Source organism: Cuculus canorus, chromosome 1 (assembly GCF_017976375.1).
Source record: "Cuculus canorus isolate bCucCan1 chromosome 1, bCucCan1.pri, whole genome shotgun sequence".
Taxonomy (NCBI): Eukaryota; Metazoa; Chordata; class Aves; order Cuculiformes; family Cuculidae; genus Cuculus; species Cuculus canorus.
The window spans coordinates 39910882-39937451 of record NC_071401.1 but is presented as its reverse complement, the minus strand read 5'-3'; positions in this window follow the sequence as shown (position 1 = coordinate 39937451).

The following is a 26570-nucleotide window of genomic DNA, read 5'->3' as shown; positions in this document are numbered from 1 at the left end:
TGCTTCTGTTGAGTAGTTCTCTACATAAAGTCCAAAGCTATGAGAACAAAGTACTAGCTACCGTAAGTAGATTACACGACCTTTGCTCTTTGATCAGATCTCACAGAAGTTTCCTGCAGCAGCCTTTTCTGCAAAGGGAATTCGACCTGTAAATAATTTGTGAAGGGTTAATACACAAAGAATCAATTCTTAGAGTTTACAGGAGATCACTATGTTACTCATTTACATGGCTAATCATCTATCATCTGCTTCTTATGTATTAGAAAAATATAATTACATAATAAATAAAAATTATGTATTTTTAATATATAAAGAATAATAAATTTGTGTACTCATGATTTTTATGGAACATTCCTATTTTATTAGAACACACACTACATATCTTTGCTACTATTTTTTGTTTCCTTCCAGTTGTTTTTCACTGTGCCCGTCTATCTTAATCTTTTTTTTTTAAAATAATTGTATTTCTTTAAATTTTCTCTCTACTTTTTCCATTTCTACAATTATCTATCTGTGAATATCAACAACATAATATGTGAGTCAGAGTTTTTCATGGATCGTATTTAAATAAATCCAAAATTTAATACTTAAATACTTCATGCGTTTTACCTGTCTGTGGAAAGTCTGTTATATCAACAGTTAGCCGACAACTTAGACCATCTTAATCTTTAATGTTATACTTCCATTGTACATAATGCAATAAATTTTGATTTGGCTCATATCCTGGTCGGGGTATTCAGCCCCTCTCAGGAAGTGTTCTACATCTTTCTACACTGAGCTCAAGGTTTACAAGGATTTCATTTGTTTCTTATTATTTTTTTTTGACAAGTCCAACATAAGGTGAATTTTATTGCAGAAGATTTGTAGTTCATTACAAAGTACATTTTTAACAGGGTCTGATTCATCATGGATATTACAGTTACACACTCCCATGCCTGGATTCTGAGGCACCTTCTTTAAAGACAGAAACAAAATTTGTCCTTACAAACAAAGCACTGAAAATGGTGCAAATTATTCTTTAAGTATATAACATCCTTCTTTTACTTAGAAAATTATTGCTCCTATTTTCTGTTTTGTAAAAGGAAATGCCCATTTTCAATGTGACTGAAATTACAAGTGAATGGCTGAAGCATGAAGATTAGTAATTTAGGAACTAGTGTTATTTAACAAAATGTTTTCTCTTCATTTAGTCTGACAGACAGCTTAGCCTGATGTCACTTAAAGTAGGCTATACTGCATTGTGTTCCACTGAGTTGCAGATGAATTTCTTTTGCTAAAACCATAAGCTTTCTTAGAACTATATTTTTTCTATCCGAACTTCAAGGTTTGCAGCTTTTTTTTTTTTTTTTTTTAAGAAAAAAATTAGTTCTGCTGCATAGTGCAAACACACTTCCTTTATTTGTTCAAATCCAAGCACAGCATTAAATCGCTCTACCATAGCAATATAAATCAGTCTTTCATGGTCACCAAGCTTAAGAAACTGAATTTAAGAGGAAAAGAGAGCAAAATGTGACCTTTATCTCAAAGAAGCACCCAATTCAGGCAGATATGATTTATCTTTTTTATGCAACAAACTAGGAAAGGGAAAAGTGGTTTTACAAACTCCATCTTTATCATAAGAAAACATGAAGAAGATAAATGTTAGAAAATGAAAACAAGAAACAACTAAATAGAAATTGTGAAGTTAAGAACATGCGTACTTAATTTCACCAATCGTTTTGAGCCAGACAGTTGCCTTGTTAAAACAGAAGCCAGTAGAAAGAAATGCATGGAGCTGATGTCTCATTGTACCTTCCTAAAACTTTGTATGTGTGCATTCCAAAACTTCTAAGTACTTCAAGAGTGATGAGAGTTTATATTAAAGTGATGGAGAGTGCTTCCTCATCTCCATTCACTCCTTGTGCTAACAAAGAATGAAGTAAGCCTACAGACCAATATCCTACCCTTTATTTTGCATGGTGTTTGTACTATTTAAGTACTGAACTAAATAACACAGGGAAGGGAACATTTTGTACAAGATCCTACGATTCCAAGAAGTTCTACCTGGGCATAGAGAGATTTTGTGCTTTGAAGAAAAGTCAACAATTTCTTCCTACTGGAACAGTCAGAAGAAAGGAAAGGATTTATTTATACTTTTGAAATGGAGTAGTAGCACAGAATAATGTGATTAAAAAATTTTGAGGAAAAACATTTTGACTGAATTCTGGAGAGGTGGTGAAAGGAGAAAGGTTTACTAGTAGTAAAATCTTTTAACGCCTTCTAGCAATTATGGCAAAGTCTTAGAAGTGCAGGCACCTAAAACTGGAAAATAAATTGAAAAATAGCTGAAAGGATGTATATTGGCCTGCACAATAGAGAGTAAGGTGATATATGGCTTTTGATCACTGAAGTTACTTTCGATTTTCTGTTTGCTTAGACTGTGTGTAGGTGCTACAGTCTGTCACAAGTTACAGCTCTAAATCTGTATACATCTAAACATACGTCTCATGCCTATACATTAGTAGCAATTCTTCCATAGTTTCTCTGGAGTCATAATTGTGTAGTCCGATTTCATCAGGATAGAAAGGGAATTCACATCATAGTTAAACAGTGACTTGGGAACTCTCCCTTATGTCTTCTTTATATAAATGGATCTATATAGTGCAGCAAATATCAGCAATCAAATGATGCAACTGTGGAACTCAATTGAGCTCAAGGAGTTAGAAGGTGAACACCACTAGCCAAGAACTCTGTCTTCTAAAGTAACAAATACATAGAACTACCCTACACGGAATATATGTATTGGGATGCACACAGCTGGCAGCTAAGCAGATGTGATGTAGATGCGCTTAGACTTAGATAACAAACAATGCCACCTGCTACCTTTGGTCAAAACTTCTGGAATGTACCCTATGACAAAAAGACATAGAAGAGTGATGAGAAGACCTATTTGGGAGGAGAAAAGAAGTGATATCTACTGCTACTGGAAGATTTATTGATTAGCAAAAGACACATATATGCTGGCTGGATCTTCACTAGACTTCTCTGTTAGCAATGTAAAAGCTGAATTTATATGTTTTAGAGCTTTTCTTTTTTTCACCCCAGTCAACTGTCTTGCTCTTTTCCTTGCAGAATAAATACAGCATAGAGACATTTAAGACTGTGCAGGCTTGAAGAATGATGTGTTTTGAAGTAAGGAGGAGTTTTTCACTTTGAAATAAGTTTGGTAGAGGACAAAAGGATTAGCTCATATTGCTGGCAGCATATCAGAGGTAGTTTTCATTACAATTGCCACAGGACTTAGAAATAAATAGTAAAAATTCCTCGAGGTTTGCATTTGCTGAAGATCTACCGCCCACACACATTGTCCTACAATGCAGTCAAATTTCACATAAATTCCATGACAATTCACAAAATATAACTTTCTGGTTGAAAAATCTATATAACAATCTTTTAAATGAACACAGATATTAAAGATTAGAAAAAAGAGCTTGTATTCTCCACTTTCAGAGACTGTGCTTTCCAACCCAGTGCTTGGATCACTCATAAATGTTCTTAGAAGTGTAGTAAATAATTTCTAAATATACAACTTCTAAATAAAAAATATATGCCTAGGTAAAAAATATTTTAAAATTACTTTGTTTCTAATACAGTAAGGTAATTTTGGAAGGACTATATAAAGAGAAATATATACATTCCTTATCTTTTGTTTCCTAAATAACAGATTGCATTAACTTTGCACCAGTAAATTGCTGTCTATATGAACAAATGTTCAAAGAATGTTATCAAATTTGCTTTAAGATAAAATTCGCATATAATCACCTTACAGAACTTGTTATGGGCCTAGTCTTTCATTAAGCAACACCTAACTCACAGTATTTCGTAAGGTCAGATTATACGGTTTTATTAGATAATGTCAGTTTTGAAAAAATATTTTTATTAAAGCACAAAAGAGTCACAGCTGTGGATAATGAAATTTTGCCCACATCCATAATTAATCAGTATTTCAACCTTGCATTATATTCTGAAATATAAAACAATTAAAAAATAATGTATTCAAAGACCCTTATCTCTTATGTGGTCTTGCAGAAATGTATTGACTTTTCTGAAATGTTGATTAGAAGCAATTTTCATCTAAATAGCACTTTATGAATTAATTCTGAATCAAATATTTTTTTACGCATTAAAAAAAAAAATCTTCTGAAACATCCTAGGTTTTATGGAAGTGTCTTCCTGTTCTTTTTGTCACTTTTGACTCTCATCTGTTATTTGTTTCTGTCCCTGCCATCTTCTGCTTTATCGAAAACCAGTTGAGTTTTTGTTTTGTTAGCTACAGACTACTTCCTAACTAAGTGTTGTTTCTAGCACTAATCTCAGGTGTAATTTTGTAGCTGAATCTCTATAGCTCTTGGTGGGCTTGAAGCAGAATGGAAAGGGGAAGGTACGTGAAGGGAAATCACAGCAATACTGACAGACTCAAGGAACAAATTCCAGAACAACTGTTGGAAGGATGGAGTAAACTAGTCAGTCTGCGTCTCATAGTACAGTAAACAGAGTGTTATTTGTTTTAAAATGGTCTACAATGTGGCAAAGGTTATAGGATTTGAATAATAAGTATGAAATCAAGTATGTTCTGTGGTATAGTTGGGGCTGTTCTGCAGGACACTGGTGCTGTGATTGTCATGCATGAGTCATGCTTTCTGGGTGGTCCAGGCATTCCCTTGGTAGCTACCTGTATAGATGGGATGATGGATTGGCTTGAGACAATGGACTAACTTAAAACTAGATCTTTAGAATTAAATTACTGCATGGTTACTAAGGAAGAACTTTGGGCAGGTCTAGATATAGCCCAAAGCAACTCGTGCTGTATCTAGTTCAATTTGTATGCTTAGAAATGCAGATTAACATCCTGGGTGGTGTGTGCCAAAGACTCCCAGAGATGATTCCCAGTATAGAAGTAATTAACTTGTATGCAGACTATAAATAAAAACTATTCCTGCAGACATGGTCAGGTGGATTAGTATTTTGCATGTAGTTAATTTATTTAGGAAATAATTTTCATACTTTTAAGACATATAAAGAGCAAGAAATTATGCCTGTGCTAGGGCCAGCTGGATTATAAGAACTATGCAAAATGCTGATTTTAGGAGTCTCTCCTGATCAAGCTGAATATGCTACCGCAAAGGCACTTGTAACAGGTCGTTGTTCAAAAACAGAATTCTTGTTACCACCAATGTGTGACAAACCACACTCTTCTGGAGACTATTCCCCATGCAAGCAGTACCTCTGCCAAGATGCTAAATAATTATTTTTTCTTTTTTTTCAACAAACACTGTCATGACTGCCTCTAACATGGAGACAATGCACTTTGTGTATGGTTCTGATTTTCTCCAGATTGTGCTCTAATTGTAAACTACTGTGTTATTTCTAACATACAATAATTAAACATAATATTTTTGTTTATATTTTCTGAATCCAAAGCCAGAGAAGAGTGTCAATTACACCTGCAAAGTATAAGAAAATTTTCTAGTCTACATAAACAACTGCTGTAGGATCAACATGCAGTAGAGAAACAAGAATTTTTTTCAATCTGTTGTTTGTATGGATGGTGATAATAGTGCTTCCTCATCTTTTGTCAGAAAACCTCAGTCGTGTCTTTTCTCTGATAAAGCATTACAGTCCAACATTCTCATTAGTCCATATTAATTAGAAAAATGCATGAAGTGATATTTTTCTTGAATACTTGAAGCAAAATTAGAATTATTAGTATACATCATATTTCCTTTTCATAAAACAGAAGGACCAAAATTTTTTCTCAAGATGAATTGCTTATGAAATTATTTAAAAAACTAAGGCTGTACTATTTGTCTTAAAGATCTTCTTTATACCTTGTTACTTAAGTATGTGAGGCTTTTCTAAGAAGAACTATATCATATAGCCTGGCAAGATGTGTTATGACTCTCTTTAGTGGAGAAATAAAAATTAATGTGGGATACCGAATTCCTCACTGTACATAAAAAACCACAATTTTTTATAGAAAAGGGATCCGGCACTAGTTATCTTCCCCTTGCACCATGAAAGCTCTTTGTATCATGGAAGTTTTTAATTGCATAATAGACACTCTTTCTCAAAAGCGCCTAGGTGTTTCTCTGTCCTCATAGTAGCCTGTGAGGAAATGTCTTCCCCTGCAACAAGAAATAATAAATGCAATCATACTTCAGTTTCAAATAATGAAATTTATCTCACATTTGCAATGTTACTTCTGTGTTTCTAGCTAATTTAGTTCACAGTTGTTCCCAAATAACTTTCAGTTTCAGAAATACAGGCAGACAGCTTTTAAAATTATAAACTGGAAGAGTCTGAATTACCATTCAAAATGTAGATTCACCCTTTAAAATGGACAATTTCATATGAAAATCTTCCAGATGTATTGTGTGATGCTTTCGCTGTCATTCTTTCCATGAAGTCTATGACTGATTTTGGCTTAATGAAAGATGACATGGTAAGTTACAAGTTGTTTCAGAAGAAACAGCTCATGATCGTCTTAGAATTTCCCTCCTTAGGAATCAATTTTAACATAGTGGAGATTTCAGGTCTTTTTTTCTCATTGCTTAATTTATTTTGGGATCAAAAAAACAAGTGCAAAACAACAAAGCAATTATGTGATTTCATTGCCTTCAAAGAATCTTTTGAAGATTTATTTAGCTGTAGCTAAAATTCACTGATTTTGAGGTAATAATGTTTTTTAATATTAAGGAGATTGCATGTGAATAGGGTAAGAGATTTCCTTAATAACTATTTACTTTGTTTTGGGTTTGGTTTTGTTTTTTTTAAATGCACATTACAGGACAAGGGGAAAAAATATCTCTTCACTGTCAAAGACATCAAAGTAAAAATGCATTTCTACAGGAGAAAGCCACACCACCTTTATGCAAGCTATCAAAGCCGGACCAGAAATACAGTCAAACCTATACTAATCAAACAAAACTTTAAAGAGAATAAGAACACAAAATCTTTGTATTTGTATTCTACAGTGCTCCCCTGGATGTTACAAAGAATCCCAGGCTGCTGCTTCCTACCAGAGCTTCCACAGATCTCAGTGGCAACCGGAAATACCTCCTTTCCTCTTAGAAGTTCAGGCCCTCTTAGAAGTTCTTGCTCCTGCCAGTTAAGTGTCATTACACAGAACATTGTCTTATCTCTGAGGAAGTGTTTTGTTTCATGATCCTCATTAGTCTGTATTAGGTTGAAATAACCACAGGGTACTTTAAAATTAGCTAGCAAACATGATAATGTTCATAATGCCTCAATTTTGAGAAGATTATTAAGGAATTAATAAGGTTAGGTTTTGAATAACATCCGTGGATTAGGAAGTAAGTTACTATTATTGACAAGTGAACTAGGAAAATCTGTTCAGAAGAGACTATTAAGTATATTTAGAAAGAAAACTTCCTTACGAATTTAAACCATAGGATGAACGCATTCCATGGGCAGCATATACATATTCCATGTCCGCACAATATTGTTGATTGTAAATACATATCAGCTTATATTGTCTTCAAACCCATGTGTGCAACAAGCCTGAAAAGAAGATGAGTAAAAATATTGGACTGGTGATAAGTATGACATTTTAATTTTATTCATATCCTTTCAGATTCATTGTTAATGTGCTAAAAAGATTATTATATTAAAGTTTCAGAAAAGCCTATAGTCATTGAAAGTTTGCTCAGCTGTCATCTAGGATAAAATCTTTTTCTCTTCTGATACTGTTATAGACCTCTATAGTTGCATCATTGCTTAATTATTGTGGTTAAACTGGAAAATATAAGAAAATAAACTCATTTCCTTCTGCCAATTATCTAAAAAAATATTCCACAGGACATTCCATGTTGCATAGATCTAAGACAATAAGATTTTAATGCTCATTCAGCAAAGATACATTGTTCTTGGAAAAATTCTTTACTTTCACCACAATAAACAATGAATTGCCACCTTTGTGTGGCAGAGTTTCTCCTTAGTTTGACAAATTTAGGAAGCAGACACAATTGTATTTTCATTTTATTCTGCTGATTTTTTTTCATACAAATTTTGATAAAAACTCATGTGGACTGCAAGGTAAATTCTTTGGTTTATAGATTTGTAATTTCAATACCATACACAGAGTAGAACTTTGAAAGGTATACAGTGAAAAAGAAATTATTTTGTGATTTTATCAGTTGTTATGGTCTTTGCATTTAAAATTTCTTGTCCAATTAGAACATGTTGAAACAGCAGGCAAACAGAAATGTCTGTGTACTTTGGAATTGAGACTTGAGAGAGCTTGTGGCACCATTCCCTTGCATGCCCTTTCAGAATTAAGGCTAAGATTTAAAGCTTGAAAACCAGAATGTATCATTTCAGAGGTCAGCACACTTACAGGTAGGTGTGAATTAGTTAAAGTATTTGAGAAACTTCTAATTATTTGCAATGGAGTAGAATTAGTGACAGTAAATCTTGCACTAACATATGGCAAGTGAACTCATACTCACAGCAAGGCTGGTCAGAAACTCATGTATAGTATTTCTTCTGCAATGTGCCTTTAACCGAATAGAATTTTGATAGAACTTTGCTCAAAAGTTGCTAATACTCTTGTTGAGAGTACTCCTTACCTAGTTATTCTGGTATGGGATAAAATTCAAGACAACTGTTGTTCAGTTATAGGCAAAAAGCAGAATAGATCACAGCAAGTACAGCTAACATAAAAGCTCAAACTGATCAGTAAATGTAATGTTGAACTGGAGATATATAAATATTTGATTGACAGTAGCTATTATAAAATAAATGTGTCTCTAAATTTCTGAATAATTTATTTATAAATTTTACATCTCATCTGAAATTTTAGTTTTACATTTTTTTTTCCAGCTTTGTTTGAAACAGGAATACAGGTATAGATATACCAGTTTCATAACTGAAAGAAAATTCATAATTTGCATGTTCTCTCATGGAAACAAATGAGACAGCTCCGTTCTTAGAAGTCCCCAGCTGAAATACAAACATCCATGTAGATGCATATCCCACACAGAGGAGCACAAGATGTCTCTGTAATTTTGCTAAGTGTGGATATGAAGGACCTGGCTTTTATACTTGAGCACAAAATTTAAGGAATCAGAACATTCCATGTCACATGGCCTATGTGATAGTCATAAAAAGAAGAACATTTTTTACAGCTACAAATGTATGGAGAAAAAAAATTCTTTTGTGCCCACCCACAACAGTAGAAGACAAATTTGGGGTTGGTTTAAGGTCTCCTGGTGGAGAAACCATAATGAATTCCTAATAATTTTACTACTTTTTACTTCATGTGCCTGCATGAATAAACACACCTTCGCTAATGGGATTAGACAGGAAAACATTGTTAAAGATATGTAAAGTGAATAGGGGCTAAAATAAGGCATTGCATAAAAGATTTGTTTGACAATAAGAATGGATGAAAAGATAAGTAAGTTCACTAAAATATAACACGTTCTAAAGAAAATACAGAAGAAAACTGTGTTGCATGAAAAAATTTAAACCAAAACTTTTTCAGATGTTTCTCAACACAAGGATCACAGGTGGCTGAAGTAAACTGGATATATTTATTTCATTAACAATTCTCTAGTTCCTCCACAGAAATAGATCATCTAAAGATGATTTGTATTAAAATCACCTGCTGCCCAGTTTTCAGCCTTTTTTTCCTGTAAATGCAAGTGTTTTGCTTATTAGCTTAGTTAAACTGATGAAAAAACCTCTTTCAAATGTCAAATGTGGTTAAAATCTTTCAACAGCTGCAATATTTTAATTTCACTGATCACACTGTCATACCACATTCGCAACCACTTTGGCTTATTCAAAAGAATCTGAAATCAACACAGGCATTTTGGGTGCATGACTGCCATATTCTGCATGCTGTCATGTAAACACAGTTTCATATGATTTAGAAATTTACGACTCCTCATCACTTTCACCTACCACCTATCAAAATGCAGCTGGTGGAATAAAATTCTACATGATGTAGATAACTTCCTAGAAGAAATGTGGGTTCGTTTGCTTGTTGCCAGCAGTGTCTGAAATACTATGAATAGCTTTACTTGATGAAGTATGTGTAAGTACTGTAAATGCTAGAAATGCCCAAGGAGGCAAATGTTTTCTCAAGGAAGGGTTAGTAGGAAACTAGACTTGCTTTGCCATTTGGCAAGTTACAAAACCTACAGCACAGACAAAGGAGGATTAAAAACAGGCAGGTTTCTTATAATGGAAGTGTTTCAGAAATAATAGACTGGGCTGGAAAGCATCTGACTTTGCAGACAACGTAGAGAGGGCATGGAAAAATGCGTAAAATAAAATATATTAAAAAAAAAAATCCTAAGCTACAAATCGTGATATTGACTGTCCAAAGAGAAGTTGTACTTGTCTTATATCTCTAGTTAATTCCAGGTAACAGTTGGTGGATGTAGCCATACCTGCCAGGAACATTTGTGAAAATTTTAAAAGATCACTGGAGAGGGAAGAGCTTGGAAGACATTCATCAATGTATTCCTTTTAGTTTGTTTGTTTGTCAAAAATTAAAGGTTAATATATTGAATGATCAGAAAACTCAAGTTAGTCTGGACTAATGGTATGGTCAGAAGCAAAGGAAATCAGGTTGTAATTTTGTGCTTACATTACCAGAGAGTAAAAGGAGAACATTTAACTCTTTCACAGCTTGGAATTTCTCTCCAGTCTGTATCCCTTCCCCCACCAACTCTGCACATTTTGATAGATGATCCCAAATATAATTGCTCTGTGTTCTACAAAACCAGCTTGTAAAGACCAACTTCTTTACTTGTATTGGTGTGTTGAACATCGTCTGAGGCAGGGCCAGCCTTTTTTGTGGCTCCTGATTCAATGGGACGAGGAGCTGTAGAAGTAAGAACTGCTCCCCGACCTCTCACCTCTGCATGGCCTCACTGTCCTGACAGGACTGCCACAGACTGGAGGTGCAGCAGCAGGCACTGCCCACCCTCCTGACTGCCCTGGAGGCCCCAGACCTTACTGAAGGAGCCTTTGTGCATGCACAGCAAGACAACCCCTCACATACTATTTGGACACGAGCTTACTCTATAAACAGAGCTTGCAAGAAGGCATGTACACCGACCACCCCAGCAGTACCATGAGACTTTGTGTTCCTGAAGAATTGTTTCTGAAGAACTACCGGACCAGGTGTCCCTAAGGAACTGCCGTGACCCATTGGAGTGGTGACCCTGTTTTTACCTTTTCCCCCTTACTACCTACTTTTTTTTCTCTCCCTCTTTCTTACTTATCTTACCGTGACTACTTTTTCTTTCCTGGCATTGTGGTGTATGTCAGCTCAAATCTCAGCTGTGTTTTGCGACCTTGGCTTTGTTCAGGGTATGAGATAGTAATCTGACCAGGCTGAGATCTGTCTTTGCAGCTTTGGGACGTTGGCACTCAGAGTGCACTCGAGTATCTGATTTGTTACTTTGGCTGCATCTAAAATAAACACTGCATTTGATTTTACATTGGGAAATTTGTCAGTCTCTGATTTGCCACACATATATCAAACAACCCTCCCTCTTTGACCGTGCAGATCAGAGGAGAGCTGAACACTAGTGATTGTCAGGAGTAGACCCTGACACACCTCCTGAAGAAAGCTTGTGTTTGGACTCCCATATGCCACTCTTAGATCTTGATCAGGACTTGATATTCTGGCCAGCTAATGTGCACAGGCTGCATAGTCTTTTTTTTGATCTACTGACTTCTCTTCACTGGGCAGTGAAGAAAACATGAATATTAAAGTATAGCTGGACATGTGAAGTAATATTACAAAAACATTACACAGTCTCCCACTTTTCCTACTTTGCAAAGACATTCTATTGTTCTTTAAGTAATAGTCTTCATTTGAAAGTCTGAGTGATTCTTCCAAACACTGCCTCTACAGCTAGATTTCTCTCGACAGCCTCCAGACTTCTTTTCATAGCATGGTCCAACAGAAGAGATACTACAACTCCTAGACTCTATTCAGTAGATCTCAGATAAGACATCAAATAGGACTACAAAATAACATCTAGTCTACTTGCCTGTTTATTTCTCAAAGAAGTGTTTGTCTGCCCTTAACAAATGTAAACACACAACTGATGACTATCTACAGTCCAATATCTCTTAAATATAAGTCACCAAAACAGACAAGTAGGAGCCATCTGCTAAAGATATCAGTTTCAGTTCAACCGAAAACAAAATCTTTTTTTCCTGTGATGCATAACTATATTGCATAACCATTGTTCCAAGACACTGAGAAAGTCACAGGATAACAACAGCACAATAAGTATAATCATCATTTTTTATCAATTAAATTATTTTTAATAATAATAATGACGATGATGATAGTAGAATACAAATTACTTTTTTAAAGTTTCCTTATGAGTAAGTAAAGATGCAGAGCAAGTCCAATTCAGGAAGTTTCTGAATTAATGATTGTTAGAAATTGGAAGACTGCATCAAAGTACATACAAGAAAAGATGATTCTCAACTTCTTTTGTTTATTGTACTTTTTCCTTAAATGTTTGTTCTTTATTCCCATTAAAGACAGAATATCAGATTTAGTGAAACTTTAAGAACTAAGGTGCACTAAACACCTGCATGCATAGAGAAACTAGATGGCCTGTTAAACTTCCCAGTATAGCTATGGTAATAAACTTTACTGGTGTCGTATTTAATGCGCAATCCAAGATTCAGCTCACAATATTTTAAAAGCATATTATTAAATCATATCATCTGCATTCAACATTTAATTATCATTACTGAAGGTTCACAGATACCACCTCCGAGGACAATTACACCTAAGATCATAAATACATAGAATGAATCACTCTCTCAAGGTGCTCAAAATTTTCTTTGGCTATAAAGCAAAGTGCCGCACCAAACATAGACTATAATTGCAACTTTTACGTACCAAAAGTTAGATTAAATAAATTTGAATTTTTATGCATAATATGTGTGTAAGATTGTGTGAAACCTTTAACGTTAAAGTTAAAAGTTGTGAAATATACAGTGCAATTTATTCCTCTTCAAATCTGAAATGAAATACCTCAAATCTGTACTTGAAAATAGAGAAGGAATTATTACCAGCAAAAGAGTTGTCATGGCTATGATGAACCTAATGAAGCTCATGTCATACAACTTCAGATATAGCAGGTTTCCCCAGCTATGACAGTACTGCACCACTCTTGGCACAGACTCAATAGAAGTAGTAATATGGTCTGAAGTGCTTTAAGTTTCTGCCTTAATTAGTCTCTGTATGTATGCATAAACATAGCAATAGTTTCAAATCCTGTATAAGCAGGGATGACATTGCTGCTGCCCCTGTAAAAAGTCAGTCTCCATCAGCCCAGAGCAGTGTGTAATTCAGAAGGATCCCAGGTGACTAAATTTGGTCATTGACCACTTTTCAGGAAAGAGAGAAGGATCATGACGAAGTGATAGTGTTTACCTTCATTAGGGATGAACAGAGTAGGGGTAGATAAATACACCATTTTCCATGTTCTATGTATCTGTCTTTATACAAGCTATACTGGGACGGCATAGCCTTTTAAAACTACGAAAAAGAAATATCTGTAAAAGATATATAACTAGTTCGTGGAACTTTGGGCCATGAGATGAAAATATGAATTTTCAGATTTTTTTAAGAAAAGGGTTGAGTCTTTTGTTTGCTTCTTACAGACTGTAGCTAAAACCTTTCTGCACACAGCATACAGAATACTTAACCCATGGATTAAAATATTTAGCTTTCTAGGTTTGCTTTCTCTGAAAGATGCAATATACTTTGTCTTCAAGTGAAGCACCAGACGCTGATCACTCCAAAAGAAAGAATAATTTCTGAGGCAATGTTGCACTTGAAAGAGTAACTCTTTTGTTTAAAAGATACTGTATAAGAAGACTCAAAATGTCAAAGAAATCAATCTACTGAGACAGAGTCTTACATTTTGATCTAGCTGAGAACTAGAGTTTTCTTTATTCCTAAGGAACTGCAGGGTACTTTAAACGATACGGAGTAAGAAAAAAAAGAAATAATTTTTCATTGGAAATCTATAATTGTAAAGACATGTGGTCTACAATTAATTCTTTGACAGAGAAGAACAGAGGTTAACAGCTACGAGTTACCCTCGATTTAGAACTATACTTGTCAGTGTATTGCTTTTCACATGCACTTCTTATGTAGTCTGTCATTTGAGTTCTTGTATATGAAAATGTTCTCATAGACTCCTCCACACATACAAAGCATAGAATTATACCAAAGAGAAGGTGTAAAGAAGATATTGTACAAATTCTTATGCATGAACAAGAGAGAAATTGATTTCACAGTCCTGTTACTGTAGGTGTAACAGTTTTCTGCAGTTACATTTCTCATTTTCCATCTTAAAATATGAAGATAGGGAGCAGCCATAGGTAAACTGAAACGTAATCTTTTCTTTTATCATTTTCCATGGTATAGTTTCTAATTATAAAGATTTATAGTGATTGATTACAGGTTTGATTTTTTTATTTGATTTTTTTTACAAGAAAGAAGTGAAAGCAGGGGACTTATTTTGAGTTCTTATCTAAAAATATTTTGACTGCCATGTCTTGACACCTCAGTTCTAGATTGCAATAATGAAACTAATAGATTAATTTTCTTACAGTATTCAAGATTTTCAGCTCCTGTTTAGGAATTTACTGTTGTAAACATTGAAAAGTGTTCCCTCAGATCTACAAAATTAGCTTTTGCCACTGCAGACATTGCAAAATGAATGGGAATCTATGTTGGTAAAATTACTAGAGTTAGTGTTAGGTTGCAAACTGAAGCTACAAAGTGTCATAAAATGTCTTGATTATCCATTAAGCCACTTTTTCATGCAATCACATAATATTTCAAATCAGGTGACTCAAAATGTTCCTATACAAACACATATACAATAATTCATAGCAAAATTCATAAAATGGCCTGATTTGGAAGGGACCCACAAGGCCCCTGTATAGGACAAACCAAACATTCACACCACATGTATGAGATTGTTGTCCAAATGGTTCTTGAATACTGTCAGGCTTCACACAATGACTACTGCCCTGGGGAGTCTGCTCCAGTGCTCCACCACCCTCTGTTTGAAGAATCCTTTCCTTGCACATCTTCCTGACATTCCCTATCACTGGTCACCAGAGAGAAGAGATCAGCACCTGCTCCTCCTTCTTCCCTTGTGAGGAAGCAGTAAACTGCATTGAGGTCTCCTTTCAGTCTCTTCTTGTCCAGGCCAAACAGACCAAGTGCCTTCAGCTGCTCCTCATACGACTTCTCCTCCAAAACCTTCACCAACATTGTGGCCCTCCTCTGGACACTTTGCAGGAGCTTGATATCTTTTTTAAACTGTGGTGCCCAAAATTGCACATGGTACTCAAGGTGGGGCTGCACCAGTGTGGAATAGAGCAGGACAATTACCTCTATCAACAAGAGTACTGGCCTTAAGATGGGTCCACGTGCAGCCCCACGAGTCACTGGTCACCAGCCCAGTGTAACTCCATTTACTATGACCTTTTGAGCCAAATTTGTTAACAAACATTGCAATATGTGTTTATTCACGTGTATGCTGGACACTTCATTTAGTAGGATAGTGTGATTAACAGCATCAAAAGCCTTACTGAAATCCATAAAGATCACATCAACTGGTTTCCATTGGTCAACCTCCTCTGTTTGTTTGCTCCTGATTCCAGATCTGTGCATTCCTGAAACCAGTTTCTGAGTCCAATTACCTCCTAGCCATGGACCCATTCCCTTGTGTCTGTTCTACAGCATTTGTGATGACGGGTAGTCATTTAGGTGTGGGGGTGCACTTACATATTTGTATACATTTTATTACACCATCATCATCATCATCGCCATCATTATTATTATTTCATTAAAACTGTAGTTTTAGTTTCCAATCCACTAGTCTTTTCCCTCTCATTTTCCTTTCCCCTTTCCCTGGGGGTGAATGGAAAGGGAACCGATAGCCCAGCTGCTTGGTTTTAGCTGCTGAAATAGGCCTGGTTTTTGCCATCCAACATGAGGTGGTGAATTGGGCTGAACCCTTATAACACGTGCTGGCTGGGACTACGACTGTGTTGTCTTTGATGTGTTTTTCAATAGCTCTACATAATCTTAGGAGGAACTGAAGTAAAACTACCAGGTTTGTAGTTACTGAGGTCATTCCTGCTACCCTTCTTGAAGACAGTGACAACATTTGCCAGCTTACAGTCAACTGGTACCTCTCCAGATTCCCAAGAGCACTGAAAAATCATTGAGACAGGTCTCGCTGTGACATCATCCAGATCTTGTTTCATCATTCAGGTAATCAAATGTAGCTATCTACTTCTGGGTGAACTGAGTAGCTCTCTAGACTCCATTGACTCAAACCATGAGGTATCCACTGAATATAATGAGAGCTTAGCCACATAGTTCATATAGATACCTATATTTATATACTTTAACTAAGAGGTCAGTAGTCTGGATCTAAATCCTATCTGAGGGTGATTCATTTGCCTAAGTGCCTTATCTCTTTCTAGATAAAAAAGAAAACACTAGAATCATAGAATTTTTTTTTCTAGAAAACACTAGAATCATAGAATCACCAGGTTGGAAAGGACCCACTGGATCATAGATTCCAACCATCCCTAACACTCCCTATACCATGCCCCTAAGCACTTCATCCACCCGTTCCTTAAACACCTCCAGGAAAGGTGACTCAACTACCTCCCTGGGCAGCCTGTTCCAGTGACTAATGACTCTTTCTGTGAAAATGTTTTTTCTGATATCCAACCTGAACCTCCCCTGGCAGAGCTTGAGGCCATTCCCCCTTGTCCTGTCCTCTGTCACTTGGGAGAAGAGGCCAGCTCCCTCCTCTCCACAACCTCCTTTTAGGTAGTTGTAGAGAGTAATAAGGTCTCCTCTTCTCCAGGCTAAACAAACCCATCTCTCTCAGCCGCTTCTCATAAGACTTGTTCTCCAGGCCCTTCACCGGCTTTGTTGCTCTTCTCTGGACACGCTCCAGAGCCTCAACATCCTTCTTGCGGTGAGGAGCCCAGAACTGGGCACAGTATTCAAGGTGCGGTCTCACCAGTGCCGAGTACAGAGGCAGAATAACCTCCCTGGACCCGCTGGGAACACCATTTCTGATACAAGCCAAGATGCCATTGGCCTTCTTGGCCAGCTGGGCACACTGCTGGCTCATGTTCAGTCGGCTGTCAACCATTACCCCCAGGTCCTTCTCTTCCGTGCAGCTTTCTAGCCACTCTTCCCCTAGTCTGTAGCACTGCATAGGGTTGTTGTGTCCCAAGTGCAGGACCCAGTATTTGGCCTTGTTGAACCTCATGCTCTTGGCCCAGTGGTCCAGCCTGTTAAAATCCCTTTGCAGAGCCTTCCTACCCTCCAGCAGATCCACTTGCCTTCATCCAGGTCATTGATAAAGATATTGAACAGGACTGGACCCAGTACTGAGGCATGGGGAACCCCACTTATAACTGGCCTCCAGCTGGAGTTAACTCCATTTACCACCACTCTCTGGGCCCATTTTCAACCTAGGAGAGTGTGCACCTGTCCAGTCCAGAGGCTGACAGTTTCTGAAGCAGAGTGCTGTGAGAAACTGCGTCAAAGGCTTTATTGAAGTCCAAGAAGATTACACCCACAGCCTTTCCCTCATTCAGTAGTCGAGTCACTTCGTCATAGAAGGTGATCAGGTTAGTTTGGCAAGATCTGCCTTTCGTAAACCCATGTTGACTGGGCCGGATCACCCAGTCCTCTTGCATGTGCTTCATGATAGCACTCAAGATTACCTGTTCCATGACTTTCCCCAGAACTGAGGTCAGACTGACAGGCCTGTAGTTCCCTGGATCCTCACTGCAACTCTTCTTGTAGATGGGCACAACATTAGCCAGCCTCCAGCTAGTGGAACTTCCCCAGCCAGCCAGGACCGCTGGAAGATGATGGATAGGGGTTTGGAAAGGACATTCGCCAGCTCCTTCAATACTCTTGGGTGGATCCTATCCGGCCCCATAGACTTGTGGGTGTGTAGTTGGGCAAGCAAGTCTCTAACCTCCTCCTCTTGGATCATGGGAGCCTCATTCTGCTCCTCTAACTCCTGTGTTTGTACACAGAGGGAACAACTTTCCTTGCTATTAAAGACTGAGGCAAAGAAGGCATTAAGTACCTCAGCCTCGTCCTTATCCCCTGTGACTACTGTTCCTTCTGCATCCAATAGGAACTGAAAATTCTCCCTAGTCCTTCAATCCGGAAGATTGAAGTCACCCACGAGGACAAGAGGTAGAGATCTAGAGACTATCCCCAGCTCTTTATAGAAGAGCTCATCAGCTGCTTCTTCTTGGCTGGGTGGTCTGTAGCAGACTTCCATCACATTCATCACAGCAAGAATGAAACTGGCACTGTGGAGTTAGTTATTCCAAGCACCAGTCAATTGGGAATGAACTCTATTCCCTTTATGAGGGCTGAAGGTTTGTCAGCCCAGCTGAAGTGCATTTACACCAATGCACGCAGCATGGGCAATAAGGAGGAGGAACTGGAAGCTGTTCCAGGGCAAGGTGACTATGATGTCATTGCCATCACATAAACATGGTGGGATGACTCACATAACTGGAGTACAGTTATGGGGGGGGTATAAACTCTTCAGGCGGGACAGGAAGGGCAGAAAAGGAGGCAGGGTAGCCCTCCATGTTAAAAAGTGCTTTGATGCCCTTGAGCTGGATTACGTGAGGAAGGGTCTGAGTGCCTATGGGTTAAAATCAGAGGAGCCCACAAGAAGGCAGACATTCTTGCTGTTCCCAGCTGTACTCGCCCCCACTTGCTCTGTAGTGGTGTACTGGCAGCCCACTTCAGCACACCATATCTCAGTAGCTGGATTCCCACTTCCAGGCTCATTCCCAACTAGCCTGGTCTACTCCCCTCCCCCTTCACATCTAGTTTAAAGCTTTATTTAAGAGCCTAACTAGATTTTTAGAAAGTACTTTAGTCCCCCTTGGAGACAAACGTGTCCCATCCCCAGTAAGAAAGCCTGGGGGTGCATGGGTCACTCCATGATCAAAGAATCCAAAGGCTCTCCTCACACCAGGCTTGGAGCCAGGCATTAATCAGCTATTTGTCCTTGACCTTCTGTTCCTTATTCCTTAGTGTTGGGATGGAACTGAACACCACTTGTGCTCCAGAGCCCTCCATCATTCTCCCTACAGCCCTGAAGTCTCTCTTGATGGCTTTCATCTTTCTATGCTCTAAGTCATCACTGCCTATTTGAAATACTAGTAGGGTGTAATAATCTGTCTCCTTCACCAAGGAAGGAAGTTTTCTAGTGACATCCTTCACTAATGCCCCCGGTAAGCAGCAGACCTCCCTGTGGAGTGGGTCTTGTCTGCAGATGGGTCCCTCCGCTCCTTTTAGAAGGGAATCCCCTAAGATAATCACTCTCCTCTTTTTATTTACAGAGGAAGTTTTTAAGGTCCTCTGAGGGTGACAGAGCCTAGGGAATGTTTCTAGGCTGTGGGGACCATCTTCTTCTTCCCTGGGGATAGGATGCACCTGCAGCACTTCATACTTGTTCTTGAGGGCGATTTGGGGGTTTGTTGTCTGGGTGGGGGGAGCAGGTTTCCTGCGCCGGGCAGGAACTTGCTGCCATTCCCCATCTCTTGTACTCCAGCCTTGCAGTTTGTAGGATGGAGCTGCTTAGCCACAGTGGCTCCAGCAGCCTGCTGAGCTTGGGAGAGGGCGCTGCTCCAAAGATCTATTTCCCTCTCGCATTCCTTCATGGTCCTTAACCTATTTACTTCCTCCCTCAGCTCTGCCACCACCTGAAGGAGTTCTCCCACGCAAGCACAGCTCCCACAAGCGTAGCCGGTACCAGAGGCACAGGCTGGTATGGGAGGGGGGGCACTGCCTGCAGCCCAGGGTCTGCATAGACTCACTGAGGCTCTATCTGGGTGGCAACATCCATCCTGTTCGCTGCGGCACCCGGAGCAGTTTTAATCTTCTGCCTGGTACGGTCCACGGTCCACGGTCCACGGTCCACGGTCCACGGTCCACGGTCCACGGTCCACGGTCCACGGTCCACGGTCCACGGTCCACGGTCCACGGTCCACGGTCCACGGTCCACGGTCCACGGTCCACGGTCCACGGTCCACGGTCCACGGTCCACGGTCCACGGTCCACGGTCCACTCTAGCCAACCTCCAGCCTCTCCCTGAGCCCTTCCTGCTCAAACTGCCCCTTTATACCAACGCGCCCCGCTCCTCCCCCGCAGTGCTCCCAAGGGACCGTTTAAATCTCCGCGGTATCCGCCAGGACCGCCCCCTCCCGTCAGGCACCGCGCGGGACCGGCCGCTGTGGCGCGTCAGGAGCCGAGTACGAGTGATGTGTTAGTAGGTAGAGGGTGCCGGTTGCCAGCAGACTCAATGTGAGTCAGCAGTGTGTCATGGCAATCAAGACAGCAAACTGCATCCTGGGTTGCATCTTGCACAATACAACCATCCAGTCAAAGGAAGTGATTGTCTGGCTGTATTCAACATTGGTGTGGCCTCACCTTGAATACTGTGTGTGATTCTGGGCCCCACAACTTGAGAAGATGTTAAGGTACTTGAATGCATCCAGAGGAAGGCAATATATCTGGGGAGAGGGCTGGAGAGGGCTCCCATGTGGAGCAGCTAAGGTATTTGGGCTTGTCTGTTTTGGAGAACAGGCTGAGGAGCAACTTCATTGTTCTCTATAGCTTCTTAAGGAGAGGAAGTTGAGAGGGAGCTGCTGATTTCTTCTCTCAGATATTCAGTAATAGGACACATGGGAATGGTTCAAAACTGCATCAGGGAATGTTTAGACTGGACAATAGGAAGTATTTCTCTGCATGACCTGAACTGGTTGTGTAGTTGGACTAGATAGTTGTTGTAGGCCCCTTCCAATTGAAATTAAATCAAATTCCATTTGATTCAGTTCCATTCCGTTCTGTTCCATTTTATATTATGCAGCAGGGGGCATTTATGTCTTCTTGGATTGTTAGCTGGAGGACATCTCAGATAGCACTATATGTTTATGTTTACACAACTGAATACTCTAGGTGTCTAAAATTGTGCCTTTCTGTTAAGATATTTATATTAAAATCCCCTGAAAACAATCAAAAGAAGAAGGCACGTCTTCAGGGTGAAGTCTCTGTATGTTCACCTAAATGTCAGTGGATGACGTGACATCATGACACTCAGGGAAGGCCACTTTAGAAAAAACAATATTTGATCCACTTAGCTGATAAAGAACTTTATTAAAAATAAAGGCGATCCTGTGGTCCATTTTTGTTGAGATAACTTTAGCTTGCTTTATAACAGCTGTGTTTACTCCTTGCATTCACTCAGCTTCATGAGCACATTGCCTGTGCCCATCTCTTCTGAGTCCTCTTCTGTTGTAGGGATTTGTTGATCAGTCACATGGTGTGAGATAAGTTTCCCTGTAATTAACTATACAGTGAGTATTGTTCCCTTTTGTTCAGTTGATGACATTGACTATGAGTTAAATATCTAAAAAAAATCATGTTGCTATTTTCTTTTCTCCCTGAAGAAATTTACTTAGAAAGTAAATTTTATTTACTTTCACATTGGTAAAAACATGTCTTTCATACAAGGTTCTTGGTTATAATTTAACTTTCAAATACTGAAAGTGCGATAGATTCTCCTTTGTGCTGTACAATACTGTTTTCTTCATGTTACACATGTGTTTATCATTACTACTTCTTTTTTATTTTACTCAGATTTGAACTTCACTAAATCTACTGAATATTGAAGACAAAGCAGTGCCCCAGTGGATCAGTTTTTCTGTGCATTGTGTATGTAGAAAGAAATCTAACACAATAAAATTGTTGAAGCAAGCTAAGGCAGGATATTGGCTGAAATCTTGAGAGTTTTAGGTCATCCAAGACTTAGTTAAAGCTGACAGATTAGTAGTATAGTATTAATAAAATAAGTGCTATTTTTCACCGTTGTTTATATATAAAACACTGGAGTCTGTTAGCAAAAGTACTTTCCTATAATTGTTAGATAATGCCATAGTTCTGTGCTATAAGTCAGTCAATTTCTTCAGCTTTTAGCAGTTTGTAACATTTCAAATGCACATAAAATAGGAAATTACACTAAATGGTCCAAGTACTTCCTCAGATAATGAGTAAAACAACACCACTGCATTGTAGCTCATGATTTAGAATGCAGATGTAATGCAAGAGTAAAATTAGAATAATTTAAATGTGAGGTTAAGGCTACTGCTACCATTAAGTAAACCTGAATCATCTGTGTTAGAATCTAATTGAAGTTCAGTGAAGACAAGCTGTTGTTTCAAGGCTTTGGAATTCTCTACAAATTATCAATGCATGAAGAACTGGAGTGTGTGCGTTTGCAATATGACTGTGTGGAACAACACAATGCCTTGCTAACATTCAGCTACTGGCTGTTGAACACGTTTGACTCCCTGGTATCACGTAGATGTAGAATTGGCGATCAAATGTACTATGGCCATACTAAGCTAGTATGAATGTGCTGTTAGCACTCTGACCAGGTTAAACTAATACATATCCCTCCACCTAGCCAGGCGGCTTTTCTCAGAGAACAATATTTATTACAGTTCTAAGTCCAGCTTGTTTGGTACTATTCATGTATTCTCCCTGCAGGGGACTGTGCATTGCTGTGCAGATGTATATTCAGACATTGATTGTGCAACCTTTACTTATGCTGCCCGGTATTTCGTGCCTTTCTTAAAGTTTGTGATGTTATGTGTTAGTTAGAGTAAGACAAACTTTTCTTTTTGTTTCCCGAACTCAGAAAATGGTGAGAACAGAAGTTAAGGAGAGATGTGATGCTCTCACAGATGATTTCTGCCTTTGAAGCTAGTTCACAATTCCATTGTTTAATAACTGTCTCCTAGTGTTATTGGGGCTAATGCATTAGAATCTCTGGAAGGAGAAAGAATATTTGCCATAAAAGCAATGGACTGTAGGTAGAGAGAGGGTAAGAAGATACAAGGAGTCTCAGATGTAATGGCAGACAATTCTTTCCCAGGAGAGTGAGTGCACTTGGTGGATTATTTTGAGGCCTCCAAAAAACATTACATTCCTGTACTGAGAACAATGACTTGAGCTGCAAGGTCACTGTAGGCAGAGTACAGATATGTCTCCTATGTTTCCATTCTGTCATATTCTGCTTTTAAAAATTTCCTTGTACTAGCACTTACTAGTTCTTATTTAATCTATGAAATACTTGGATTTGGAAGGTATAGTTCTAAATATCCAAAAGTGGTCATGTTTTTTAAGGTCAGCATTTCAGAGTTGGAAGAAGATCCTCCTCAAAGCACTGACCAACTTGGAAGGCTGACAGGAGACACATTCAGCTACAGTTGACCTATCAGAAAACTAGTCAACAAGAAGCATCTGTATTTATAGATGCGATATAAATGCAATTCATACTTTCCAAAAGTGATTTCTGATACAGTAGTTTAATATTCAGCTAGTTTCAGAGAAAAAAAAGACTGATATGTAAATATTTCAGCCAGTCAGGTTCTACATTCAGTTTTGAAGACTCGATGAAAACTGTGGAGGTCTAAAATTCAAGTGGAATATATCCAAAATTATTAAAAAAAAGAGAAGCGTATGCATAGCTCTAACATTAATCATGATCAAGACAGGAAAACGGAACCTTTACACTGGAGAGGTATTGTCTAAAAGGGAAATAATTAAGCCTGTTTATGGAGACAATAAAAAAAAGGTAGTCAGGTATATTATTCTCTGGAATTAATTTAGACTAAAAGTGATTGAAATCCCCTCACCTGTGTTATCCAGGAATAAATTCTGAGGAAAACAACATAAAGTGCATGAAAAAAAGGCAGCTCATCATTAGTAACACCATGGACTGGATGACCTCCTCATTTTCTGTCTTCCCGAATGACTTTGTCTTATGATACAAGATTTAAAAAGATACAAACAAATTGATTAACCACTAGCGTCAGGTCAAATCACTGAAAAAATGCTGACACAGTTCCACTTAATATTTTGGAAAAATATAACTGGTGAATTTTAATTAATATTAGCTGTGTTTAAGTAATAAATTAGTTATTACAGCTTTGTAACATGGAAGAATACATACCTTTTTCACTGTTTTACCCATCCATCTCTACAATGACACAAAGACATATTTACATTACTGTAATGTGTAAGCAAAATGCCATTCAGAAAAGTGTCGGGAGGTTCAATGTCTGCTATGTTTCCACACTTCCCTTTAGTGTTACTGAGACACAACCAGAGCACAAATTTTGTATGACTCATCTTTAAGGAGGTTTAGGCAGTTCTACTGTTTTTTAAGAGGTTGACTCTACATAACATTCTCAAACAGCACCTTTCTGCAAAGTGCAAACCAAAGAAGTAGGAGGGAAGGTGTCAGGGGAAAATTGGAAACAGTTGTCACTGGACAGAACCACACAGCTTACTGAGATATAATCTAAACTTATTTGCTTAACAGGATCGCCAAGGTGGGTGAATAGCAATTCCTTTCCTCCAAAACAGAAGCTTCAGCACCATCACTCCACTTTAGACTAACACAGGTTAGACCCAGGAGAATACGACACTTGCTCCTCTCAGTTATAAATTTCAGGTCCATGGCTGAGAAAGAAGTTCCTCTTTGGGCTTTAGCTTTCACTTGTCGCTGGATGTCCACTTACGTTGTCTCCCTAAAAGGCTGTTGGTTCAACAATTTATTGCATTAGCTTGATGGTATTAACTGCCAACTGCTTTACTAGACACCTAGCACTAAGTCATCAGTAGTGACCTGTACTTTTCATCATGTCCCGCCACCACATGCTGAAAACTCGAAAAACCTCTCAGGTAAAATTTTTTATTTGATAATTAAAATTAGGCATGTAAAAAAAAAGTTTATACATTTTCAGAGGTTTTCAGAGGCTTCCTCATTAGTATTAATAGGGTCAGAAGTGCTCCATACTCTTGAAAAATTCAGATTTCACAGTGAGATGACAGAATATGACTTCAGGTTCACAATTGTAGACATTGCAATTTGGCAAATTCTGCCTGTAAATATTTCTGACCACGAGAAGTTTTAAGCTATAGAGTATTTCTTCAATTCACAATGCAGTGTAACACATTTAAGGTTATAGAGAGTATTCGTTCTATAAGTATCTTCAGCATTAAATCTGGCCAATGCCATACAGACAGAATGGATAACTTCTTAGGAGGTCAGACTTGTAGTGTTGCTGGTTGATTAAGTTTAGAAACATTAAAGCTGATTTTTTCCTGTTGGACACAGCATGCTAGATTTTAATTGTAATCTGGCTTCATTACACATCACATTCCCTATTAAATAGCAAAATGATTGTCTTTATGTCTTTATTTCTCACCTCCTAAACTATTGCCATTTTGAAACAGGAGACGGTATTCTTAAATATTTGAATGCATTACTTTATCCTGAAAATTATTTTCTTTCTAATTACTTAGGAATTTATAGTTCATGTTCCCTGATGAAAGACTTTCAACTTTACTGTGGGGATTTTTAGAGCAATTTGAGTAGATTTAACTATATATTATATTTTATCCCCCCAAAAGCAGCTGCTGGCCTACTTATGTACATCAGCAAATGTCAGTTCCTTTAGAAAATGAAGGGATGAATGGCTTACTGTATAGTTATCATCACCAGAATAACCAGTAGCTAATAGAAACGGAATTTTGTATTTCCCACAGATCTCAGGAATTCTTTTCCACATTATTATTATTATTATTATTAATAATAATAATAATATTAATAATAATAGTAATGCAGATTGTCAAAAGCTTGTGTTAAGGCACTGGAATGAGTATTTAGACCTCACCTCCAAATTATAACAGCATCTGCAGGGGTATAATAGAAACACTTTTGTCTGAAAAAGAGAATATTTGCTTTCTCAGGAGGTTTGGGGTTTTTTTTTGCTAGAAGTATTGATTAATTTAATTACACTGTGTTTCAGAATTTTTGAGGCAAGGAGTCCATAGGTAACTCCCGTTAAAGCTTCTTTCAATACAGAATTACACTTCAAATATTTTAAGATTTTTTTTCACTAAATATCTGATCCAGAAATGTATCACGTTAATATAACCCATTTTATACAATTTTACTCAAAAATTCAAATTAGCTGGAGGTTTCTGTGCTTGTGAACTATGTGATTACTTTGCTCACTTACACAGTTTCACTTTGGAGCTGAAAAATTGCTAGTTTTTAATACGTGGGTTTGCTCAAAAATGTGATATGTCCATTAATACCTTAAATGTAGACTTTATGTTTATAAACTAGAACACTGGATTGTTTGCTATTTAAAAAAAAAAACAGAAAACACCAACCCCAAAGCAAAACAAGAAATTGAGGATTACTTTCATTTAGTCTGTAAATAGAAATAATAAAATTCAATTTACTATGAAACCTGTAATTTGCAAACACAAGTATTTTATTATTTAAAATACTGAGCAGTCATGTGAATTTGGTATCTAGCTATGAACCCTTATATTCTGCTTA